Source organism: Passer domesticus, chromosome 5, assembly GCF_036417665.1.
Source record: "Passer domesticus isolate bPasDom1 chromosome 5, bPasDom1.hap1, whole genome shotgun sequence".
Classification (NCBI taxonomy): domain Eukaryota; kingdom Metazoa; phylum Chordata; class Aves; order Passeriformes; family Passeridae; genus Passer; species Passer domesticus.
In genome coordinates this window covers 22094156-22105469 of record NC_087478.1, presented here as the reverse complement: position 1 = coordinate 22105469, position 11314 = coordinate 22094156, and the positions used below count along the sequence as shown (strand labels likewise).

Genomic DNA, 11314 nt, shown 5'->3' with positions numbered 1-11314 from the left:
ATATAGACCTTTATATGCCTTCCTTACTGTACTGCTGTTTTACCTTCCATTATAGACCACAAGTTCATTGAGGATTGTGTAGTATGTGATTCTTTAATTCCATGTTCTTCCTAACAGAACTGCCATTTACTCCATTTTTTCTTTATTAAATGCAAGTACTAGGTTGCATTTTTTCAGTTGTCTGAAGAATTTTTCATCTCTAGACAATGCCAGTAGTTCTGAGACTGTTTTATGCACCTAAACAAGACTCAGACGACTACAAACACATTATAATTTCTGAGACCTTTTAAATGCTTATTTTCTTTATTTAAGATTAATTTTACCCCAATGACAATTGTTGCTGGTATTGACAGCAGTAAATCCTAGAGAAAACAGTCACAAAGAGACCATTTAAAACTATCATTGGTTAGTGGTTTAGTATCAGACCAAGCCTCTCCTTGGACCATTGTTTGCATCTGACTACTGTGATCCCTCTAGGATGATATAGTGATACTTTTGTTTCTCCTTAATAGTTGCTTCTTTTTCTTCTTAAGTTCTTTTCTTTATAATTTTGTCTCTACGCACCTGTGCTACACTTTTTAATTCTTCCCTAGTAACCTGAATTTGATACTTTGTTTTATATTTCTCATTCTCTTATCTGAGTTCTATGGAGGGTCAATGACTGAATCAAACTGATGTCTTGATAGCCTTCCTATTTTGATTTTGCAATTAGGTGAGTTTTAACTATGCTATGACTTTTATTTCTTTAAAGGTAACAACACTATTTAATAGTTTTGCTTTTGGTTACTGTCTCTAAAAATATACCCTTGTACTTCTCTGAATTGATTGAACTCTACTCTTTTTTTAGAATTTTTTCTGCCCTAGAAATATGAAGACTGCTTTTTCAGCTTGTCTTAAGTTATCTTCCAGAATGACGATCTTAAACAGTTTCTCTTCACAAGTTATAATCATATATAGAAAATTTTTCCTCTCTTTTATCATTTTTCCTGTAAGAAAAACGTTTTGCTAAGAGAAGAAGAGTAGCAAACTGTTGCACCCAGTGATCCTGAGGGTCTTTTTAGCCTTTGTGATGAAACATTATAAGTCCTGATACCTGTGGAGAACATCCCTAAGCAGAAACCCAGTTACACTGAAAATAAACTGAAAACACCAAGAAAATAAAAAAAGAACCCCAAATATATTACTTAAATTTTAACATCTTGGGGGAATACGAAATTTGAGAGCTATTGGAGTTGACCAATATTACAGACGGGACTGCCTTGGTCTGTCTGGCCTCGGCTGCTGACCAAATAGCAGCACCCGTGGAGTTTTCTCCCCAGAGACGCTGTTCAGTACCTGTGGTGGTAGCTGGGCGCGTGGGGACAAGTCCGGTAATGCCCTGAGCTCCAGAGCTTGCAGGATAGAGCTTGCTGCTGAGGGGGTCACTCCTCAGGCCTTGCTGAGCCAGAGAAACCTTTGAGGCGAGGTGAAGAAAGGAGCAGGTCCCCATGGAGAGTTTTTAATCCAGAGTTTTATTTTGGTGGCATGGCCTCTGAATCTTGCAACAATCCCCTCAACTCTCCCATCAGAACTCTCCCACCAGAACCCTGACCTCATGCTCTGCTTGTCCTTTTACCTGGGGAGAGGGGCAGGGGAGGGGACACAGGGACCACCAACCAGGGGGAGGGGGTCTCAGGTGAGAGGGACACTTGGGTGGGCCAATGGCCCCCCGGGGGGTGGAGGGCATCCTTTGAACCTGCCAATCACTTGATGTTCCTCTTGGAATTTCTGGGTTGACAGCAGGGGTCAAGGGTGGGGAACAGGAAGGGTGATTTACAGCCCACCTGGGGAAGGAAATTTCAGGGAGAAACCAAGGGAAACTGGTGACATCACACTGCAACAGAGAGCTTGAATGCCCATAATGGATTTATCAGTAATAAATCCTAGAAAGATAAAATGGAGCTTTGTTAGTTCTGAGGGAGGTAGTACTTTGAAAGTGGAAAACATTTTTAATATACATTTTTTACCCTAAGAATAAAATCTCTGACGGTTTTTGTTTGTTCATATTTAAGAGTTTAGCTAAGATTTTAGCTGTCCAGCACAGAACATGTTTCTCTGTCTAATTTTGGAAGATTATGTATACTCATCTTAAACAGTGTGAAAACTGAAGTTAAGTGCTTGTCTTGAAATTTAAAAGGATGATTTTATCTTTGCTGATGTACAAGCAAATACAAGAACTCAATGGGTTCCTGAGAACCAGTACATCAACCAGACATGTGCCTGTCAAATATTTCTGGAAATGCAATGAAGCAAACAGTTAAAATGTAATGTTTTTATTGGTAATAAAACCCAATTAAGGAAAGATATTAAAAAATCTCTTAATCTTGTGAATTTCTCCGACAACCACCTATACTCTATACTGGAACAGAGTGAGGAAAAACTGATTTCCTTTATCTGGAGGAAGAACACTGCTCACCAAACTGAGGCACTGCCATGCACCATCATTCCTTTTCTCATTGATCCCTCTGACCCATACTACCCTCTCCAATTTGTGGATTTAGAAGAACTTGGAGATACTCTTGGTTTAGTAAATTTTCTCCCTATTTTTTTTCTAATACTACCTAAGTGTATTAAAAATATATATTAAAATTTATTACATTATCAACATCCTTTTCTGTGCACAGAAATCTGAAATTTCCCAGAATGGTCTGAGTAGGAACACTTCCATAATGTTATGGAGTTAGAAAATCAAGAGATGTTTTAGGAGACTAAAGTTGAAGCAAAGAAAGTTAAGGTAACACAAGTGACCTAGACAGATGGTTCTGATTTCTCTCATAACAACCTTCTACCTTTTCTTGTGTAAGATGGAACAGCTTTTTCAAAACTGAGCATTTAAAAAAACATTTTTTCAGAAATATATTTTAAAAATTAATTTAATTTCTTTTTCCTGTACAAGCTGCTCCTTATTTCAGTTTTTCAAAGCACCAATGAAAATTATTTCAGTAATTTTATCTTTCATTTAAAGACAAGAAACTAAGACTGAGAGTTCTGAAGAAGCTTATCATTGCATAAAAAGTTAGGAAACAAACAAGGAATCAAAAGTTGTCAAAAATGTTATCTCCCTTCCTCTCTGCCTTCCTCTATTAATTTCTCCCTCTGTTGTTTCTGGTTTTCTTTCCCCTGCTCCTTCCTCTCTTCCTCTATCTCTTAGCTATGCTCTCTTTATATTAAAGTATGCATCTTTCTGTGAGCAAGAATCTACCATAATTTAAAAGTGGTAACATTAATTTCAGTGAACAAATAATCAACCATCTCATGTGGCATAAATGCCAGAAGGGAAATGCTTAGAAAATTGCATGTAACATATAAAATGTAAATGTAATATACAAAGTCCCATGTGGAAAATGAAAATGCTGAGTCCAATTCTTGCCCTTTACTTGCCTTTTACTTTGACTGCTGCTGCTGAAAAACTAAGTCATAAACTCTTCTCAATCTCATCTCACCTTGACTACTCAGGTAATGGTGAAGTACTGAGGCAGCTGTTTTCTGTCAGAGCTAAGAGAAAATGAAGCTCCATAATAAGTTGCATTATCATACTCACTTGTTCTCCAAATACTTTCACTTGTATTGTCTGGCAAAGAATACACTTTCAGCTTTCTCCTGCCATTAACCTCTCTTGACTCTATCAACAGCTTCTCCTGCAGCTAACCACTAAGGATATGAACTTGCAATACAGATTAGAAGTATTTTGCTTCTCTTATAGAAAAAAAAAGTGGTTTTCTTTCTTTTCTGCTCTCAGCTGTTGTTTCTTCCCTTTTCTCCATCTGCTAATAAAATTGTTCCAAATCCTCAGAAAATGGTTGGGGCTTTTTTCTTTGTTTCTGAGTAAAATATGGAGCTGGCCCAGCAGTATACTTTTATATCCCCTGTCAAAATGCCCACTAGCCTGCCTCATTTTCTGTTATGTTGCAACTTTATAAAATTTGTATTTTTTAGACTGATTTCTTTTTGATGTCTGTGGTGCCTATCTCAGATCAAACTTATATTTTTGTTCTACTTTTTTTAATGTTAGCTAGAGCAGCTCAGTAATTTCAAATAGTAGTGTGTGTGTGTTTAAAATTTCTGGATACCTGTCCTAGGGTGAGGTTATGATGCCTGTATCCCCAATTGTGTGTTCTGTTAGTGCTGGATATTATGTACTGTGCCTTCAAGACTGGCTCTGAAGAGCAAGGTTTGTTTTGGTTCGTTATCACCCTGCTCCCCCATGGCTGGCGGGACAGAAAGACGAGGCAGTACATCGTGCGGCTTTTGCTTTTTGCTTTGCTTTTTGCTGCTTGCTTTGCTCTTGCTCCTGCTTCACTCCTGCTTTGCTTCTGCTCTGCTTTTGCTTTTTTGCTTCTGTTAGTTAGTTTAGCTAAGCGGTCCAGATTTTTTCCCCTGGACAGTTTTTTTCCCTTCCCTTTTTGGAACCATCCAAACCTGCTCCAGACTGGGACCTGGGAAACACCAAGAGTTTACATCTGGTGGCTGCAGCAGCTATCTCCAGCGCCGGAGGGAGCAACAACAGAGTGACCACTCCCAGGAAAACAAATTTCTGAATTTGTTATCCTTTTCAGATCGGTGAAAGTGTTGTCATCTGGTATTGTTCATTTTGTGTGCTGGGGGTGTTTCGCTTGTTAAATAAACAGGTTCTTTCTACTTCTCTCTGAGGAATCCTTCCCAAACCAGTGGGGGGAAGGGCCTGTGTGGGTTTGCTTTCTGGTGGGCCCCTTTTGGAGGTTTTCTCCCAGATTTGCCCTAATCCAGGACAATACCTTAGTCCATAATGGCTTAAATACTCTTAGCTTGGCATAAGGGTTAGAAATGGAGGAATGGCTGCATTGTCTCAGAAGAGTGCTTTTTATACTTGTCATGAAAATCTGCTTTGCTGTATCTTCTGAAAAATTGCAGTGCAGGAATCATTGGTGGCAATTAGGTGCAACCTTTAATGGTCCTTCCTCCTGGATGGAGCCTGATGCTACCATAAATCCACATCATCAATGGCAAGGTCTTTATGTTGCAGAGTTTCAGTGGAAAGGCCTTGGCCACAGCCAGGGAGTGGGGAGTAAGCCAGGCATATTTGTATCTCTCCTTCATGATTCGGAGTAAAGGATCCTCCTGAAGAGAGTTGTTGAAATGAGATATTAAAAGCAGAAATACAGAGTATAGGAAAAGAAAGAACTGGACTTGGCATGCCCATTAAGACTGTAACTCCAGAAGATGAGATAAACTCTGGACAAGAGTTCTGATCTTGGCAGCAAATCATGGGGGGATTCAATGGACAAAAACAAGGAGGAAACACAGTCTGTTACAGTGTACAGGGTAATGGCTCACTGGAGTATCTGGCACAGGCTCCTTTCCTCAGGAATCTCATTATCCCTGTGTATTTTATAGACACTCCAGAGGCTTACCTCAGAGCTGTGGATTGAATTTGACATTAAGATGTTCAAACATTAGTTTTTGCAATGATCTTTTTCCAGTCTTCGCACTGCAGCATCTTTTTTTTTTTTTTTCCCTGTATTCGTATCTCCTATATCAGGGTAACCATCTGACTAGCTGGAAAATCTGTATCTATCAAATCTGGATTCGTCACAAAGTCAGAACTGAGTGCTTGTTCTGTGGATGATTGGTTAAAGTTCATCCTGTCTGGTGTGGTTGAAAGGAAAGCCAGAATTAATCTAAAGTGGTAGGAAAATTTCTACATAGCTTTTTTACAAACTCTTTGTAAATGTTTTTGTGCTGTGTCCCTGTTTGATCAGAATTCACCATCTGAGTAAAAATAATTACAGCATACTCATAAAGCTTCATTGGTTTTCAAGTCCACACATTATTGACCAAATTTAAACAGAAGCTTGTAATTAAGTGTCCTTTTCTGAAGACGTGCCTCTGAGTGACTTAGCACTTATGAGCAGGATTTGCAATACATGTTGGATCAAAGAGAAACATGCTTATGCCAACTAGTTGGAACTGATTTAAAAAAAATGCCTAAAATACAGTTTTCTTTTTTATATGGCCCAGATACAACTGAAAGGCACACTTCTAATTCCCAGCTGTCAGTCCTCATGGCAACTGGCTGTCTCTGTGACTTAAAAATCTTCTTAACAGAGGCAGTAGCCCCAATGAAAATTCCTATGGAGCAAGTGCCAAACCTTTCAGATGACCTGCCTCATTTTGTTGCCAGGATAAGTTCAAATCCCTCCTTGGATTTAGGCTTTAATTTCCTATATAATATTTTGGATGTTTCCAGACAGGACTTTTAAAACAAATATAGTTAATATTTTAAAATTACAAACATAATTTTCCTTCACTTGTAGATAGCTAGTTGGAGTATCACTAAACCTAAAAGAACAGCAAACAAAACAAAAACTAATTTGGACACAGAACAGTGTAGAAAGTTTCCCTAAAAGCAGTGATTTAAAATATTTTGCAGGTGTGAAATTAGAGGTTATATCCAAAACTGCTTTTCTTCCTTAACTATTGTGTTTGTTACTATGGATCAAAGAAGAAAAGAAAATATATTCTAATTTAGTATGTCTTATTGAATTATTAGGTAGAACAACTAATCCTTGCAGTTTTAATGTGAATGATTTCCACATAAGAAAGAAGAAGTAGGTACTTATATTTTAATTTTTTTATAATTCTGTGTTTTATCTTTTGGTTTTATTCACACAGGACTTTTTTCTTTTCCTTTCTAAGACAACATAGAAGAAATATTTGATACGACATTAATAAACTGCATACTTTTGAGGAAAGAATGTCAGTATCTTATTGAACTTCAGTTCACATAATGAATCCAAAGGCCAATTTTTTTTAATCTTTTATCCAGTAAAATACAAAACCCCTTAAATCTTTAAAAAGAAATCACCAATAAACATTCATCTACATACCAAAAAATAGTTTTAGCAATGCCATAAGTGATAATGCTATTTTAACAAAACCACAGTTGGGCCTGATTAGTAATTTTCTACTGTCTATGATTTCTTACAGCTTTCCAGGTGATCAGAATTTCAAGGTATTTTAAAATCCCTGCTGTGTCTGTAGTCAGCAAAATTATCTTGTTTTTCTTTAAGGTGATGTCACTAGAAATACCAAATTATTTTTACAAATAGAACTATGTTTATCCCATCCACAGTTCATCCTTCTTTGGTACCTTAAGGCTTTGTTAAGTATGTCATTGTTTAGTAGCACAGTTCTAAACAATGCCTTTTGAGACCTAGAAAGTTATAGTTATTAGCCTGCCAGGGAGAGCTTCCCCATACCAATGTGACAGAGACTGTAGCCTGAACAACTTGTTTCTGCAGTGCTGTTGCTATGGGAACAGATGCAAAATGCTTACCACTGTACTGACACAACTGAGCGTGCTATGGCTTCTTTAATTGCATTCTTTAAGAGTCACCACAAACGAAAAGAGAGCATCAGTCTGCGTGGACTCCTGGTTAATTTCAAATGACACTTTTGAATTCATATTGCAGCATATTCTTTCACCCATTTTAACTGCTTCTTTCTCCTACTCTTCCCCAACCAAAAGGAAAAAACCATTCTCCTAAAGACATCCAAAAAATAACTGCATTTAAAAGATAGAAATGTTAAAATTGGTCTTAGGGGCTTTCTGAGACAGTAGGTCATATTTAGTCAATCCTGACAATTCTATGCTAGCAACAGTAGAAATTTCTTGAATTGGAAAGTGCCAGTTTCTCCTACATCATTGACTGACAGATTTCATTATCTAGGATAAAATTATGAGAAATCTAGATTGAAATATTTCTTAAAATGGTAATTCTACCTCCTTTATTTGTAGTTCATACCATAAACAAGCTGCTTTCCTTTTGTTTATTCTCTCTTTCTAATATTGACTCTCCCTTCTATTTTATATACTACCTTATGAGTTACTGAGCTTTTAAAAAAGCTCCATTGTTTCAGAGAAGTAAAAGGTCCCAGCAATCCCCTTCTCCTTCCCAGCCAAAAGACCCACAAGCCCCACCAAACACAATGTTTGATAAAAAGAAACATAGTTAGTTGATATAGAAAATTTGAAGATACAGAAAAATAAGTAGTTTGAAGATACAGAAAAATGGCACAAATTTGTAAGGCTTCACTAAGTCTAAATTCTTGCAGTGCTTTAAATAATGCTAATTTCTCACTGCCTCACTGTCCCATGTCTCTTGATTTTGTAACCTGACTCTTCCCAGAGTGCACAAATGTAGCAAAGGGAGGGAGGGAGGGAGGGAGGGAGGGAGGGAGGGAGGGAGGGAGGGAGGGAGGAAGGAAGGAAGGAAGGAAGGAAGGAAGGAAGGAAGGAAGGAAGGAAGGAAGGAAGGAAGGAAGGAAGGAAGGAAGGAAGGAAGGAAGGAAGGAAGGAAGGAAGGAAGGAAGGAAGGAAGGAAGGAAGGAAGGAAGGAAGGAAGGAAGGAAGGAAGGAAGGAAGGAAGGAAGGAAGGAAGGAAGGAAGGAGAATATCAGACTCTCCCAGCTTTTACACACCAAAGCATTAGGACACCAGGATACCATGCCAGGTCTACACACACTGGCTGCATTGTCATGAGCACAGAACCTAACTTTAAGACTTTGCTTAACACCTGGAAATGCTCTTTATTACTTCAGGCATTCACATCTCATCCATAGCTGTGGCATTGCTGTGCTACCTCAAATACCACCAGATACCAGCACTTAAAACGGACCTGGTTTATTATTGTGCCCTTGATTTCCATAGCTATAGGTTATGTGCAAGTTGAATTAGCAGTAGACACAAGACCCTCTGCAAGCTACTTGTTCCCTGCAAATAAAAGAAAGAATAAATCCAAAGGTTTAATCATTCACCATCTCCTATGGTCTATTTAAAAGCAGTACAGTATCATTGGAATCTCTGAGTCCTGCTGAATAGAGATAGCAAAATAAAAAACACTAGTTCTGTCAGCTAAGGACAAGTTTTCAGCTTTGAAACCCTGTATTGAACTGGACCATTCATTCATCAGGAACACTAAAAAGTGCAGACAACAAGATGATTTTTAGGGGTAGAAGATCAAGAAACAGCAGGTATAAGCACTGAATTGATCATAAAGAAATGCCTGAATTGTCAATTAGATTGTCATGTGATGGAGAACAGAAACAAGCCAGGGGCAGGAGATTTACAGAGCTATCAAAAATAGTTGAAACAGATGGAAATAGTTGAGAAACAAGGACAGTTGTGGTATGGTCCAAGCACTATGCACTTTTTATGTCCAAATGATGATTGCCCTTGTTCAAAATATCACTACTACTACCTCCATTGCATACATCACTGTTATTGATCATAATCAGTTTCAAATGCCCGTGTGCCTCTGTGTCCCTGAAATCTAGCTGAGGCCTGGAGTCTTCTTTCCAGGACCAGTCAGCTGGAGGGACATCTCACAATCGGTGGACAGAAGCCAGGCATAATCTATGGCCAGAGAGCTGCCTACAGGCAAGGAGGCAGAAACTGCTTTTCCAAGGCACCGGACCAAAACCTGGGCTGTGATTTGCCAGCGTTATTCCAGTCTCAGACAGGGTAAACATCCAGAACATTTAATGTTGTCTGGTAACCTCAATGTCTGCACTTTGTGATTAACTTTCCTCAAAGGCTTACAAAAGATTGGGTGCTACTGACATGTCAATCATCTGGGCACTTTTCTGCTTGTAATTTGCTTTTTAAAAAAACACTGGCTACTTCCATCGGTCAGACCAGTTAAAAATTCTGACCCTAGCATTTGGAAAAGAGAGTATATAAATGGAGAATACTACAGAGGGAACAGCAAGATTTCAGCCTCAGATTATCAATGAATACTTAATTTCACAACAGCTTTTCAGCAATGATTCAAATGTGTTTCAATAGAATAACTTCAAATTGGTATGCCATCTGTTAGGATGAGAGAAATCAAATGGAATTGGGAAAGAAAATGAAGGAATAGTAAAAAATTATTTCTGCATACTTGTTATTTCTGAATGGATATATGGTTCACTTATATTTAATAATTTCGGCCTTTAGGAACAAAGGAATGATCCTCTCATAAAAAGATGGTTATCAAAAGACTAGTATGTGACATATTTTTAAAAAATTAATAGGATGGGACTATTAATAGCCTGAAAAAGGACATGCTAGGATAAGGCCCTAAGTCTATCTGACTAACTCCTTTAGGTGTCTGAATCTTCTTTAGGAGGCTAGAGCAATCAGCTAGGTGACTGGATCTAAATGGTCCTGCTTGAGCAGAGTAGTTGGACCAGATGACTTCCAGAGTTCCCTTCCAATTTTGACCATACTGTGATGCTGTTATCTAAAATTTAGATTTTAAAACCTCATATTCTGCAGCCATAATTTCAGAATACCTGAGCTTTCCATGAGTAGCCACTGATTTTAGGTATTACCAGCAGCAGCAATGTTTTTTTCCACATTAACTGTGAGGCCAAGTTCAGTAGACATTGATAGCACACTTGCTGACACAAAGTCACACAAGGATAAGTTGTTTTGTCTAGCTTCATAAGCAAAGAAAGTCTCTTCTCCAGATTTTGTGATTGTCACACGTAAAAATTCATCCCATCTTTGTCTCCCATACTCATGTTGTTGTTAACACTAGGCTTGTTTCTGTTCTGCAGCCTGGTGAAGCAAAAGCAACACTGTAGTTCCTTCTGGCTTAGCTATTTGACTCATTCAAAAATGATTATATGTTCAGTATTCAGTATTTAAGCATGACTTCACAGGCTAGTGGATAGGGAAAGAATCTTTGATTATATGCTCTACTGAACATTTAACATAGAGTAGTGATTGTTTACTGACACCTAGGCTGTTCAGAGGAGTGGCTATACAGTGGAAGGAAGCTGTTTATGTTTGTTAGTCAAACAAAAATGTATTCATTTTATGGAGGAAAAAAGTTTCAACAGGAAGTAGAAAGGGAAACCTATTTCCTTGTAAGGTATATTTTGTACTGTATGGAATTTTTGAGGAAACAGATGAGAAAAAGAGGGACAGAAAAACAAACTTTCTTCTTCTCTACTAACCTTGTTCTTTCAGAGATGTTGGAGTAAGCACCTGATGTCCAGAAGCAGTGCACAGCAATGGTATCTTGTCATTGGGACTTAAATGTCTGGGTTCAAGCCCTGTTTCCACTGTGTCTTATTAGGTTACTCAGTGTCTCCTTTTGCAACCTGCTTTAATAGATTTTATCTTTAGATGTGAACTCCTGTTCCTGTTATTTACCTTATTTCCTGGTACCAAATTTTCTCCAGGCATTTATGGGAAACCTAGGCAGGGGAATGGGAGAATTCCACAAGGCAGAAAATCCTTTAA

General features: G+C 38.1%; 1 long non-coding RNA gene across 2 annotated transcripts in view; it reads right to left on the bottom strand.

Moving 5' to 3' along the window:
• Positions 1-284: 284 nt before the first annotated feature.
• Positions 285-11314, bottom strand: part of LOC135301821 (uncharacterized) — a 30649-nt gene continuing 19619 nt past the window's right edge. Inside the window, exons 1-2 of one of the 2 annotated variants that reach the window (XR_010363560.1) lie at positions 8697-9761; positions 285-5136 (exon numbers count right to left, since the gene is read on the bottom strand). This is a non-coding gene — a long non-coding RNA (uncharacterized LOC135301821). Of the gene's footprint in view, positions 5137-8696; positions 9762-11314 lie in introns of those variants that run through there. The other variant, XR_010363559.1, reaches the window with a different exon arrangement.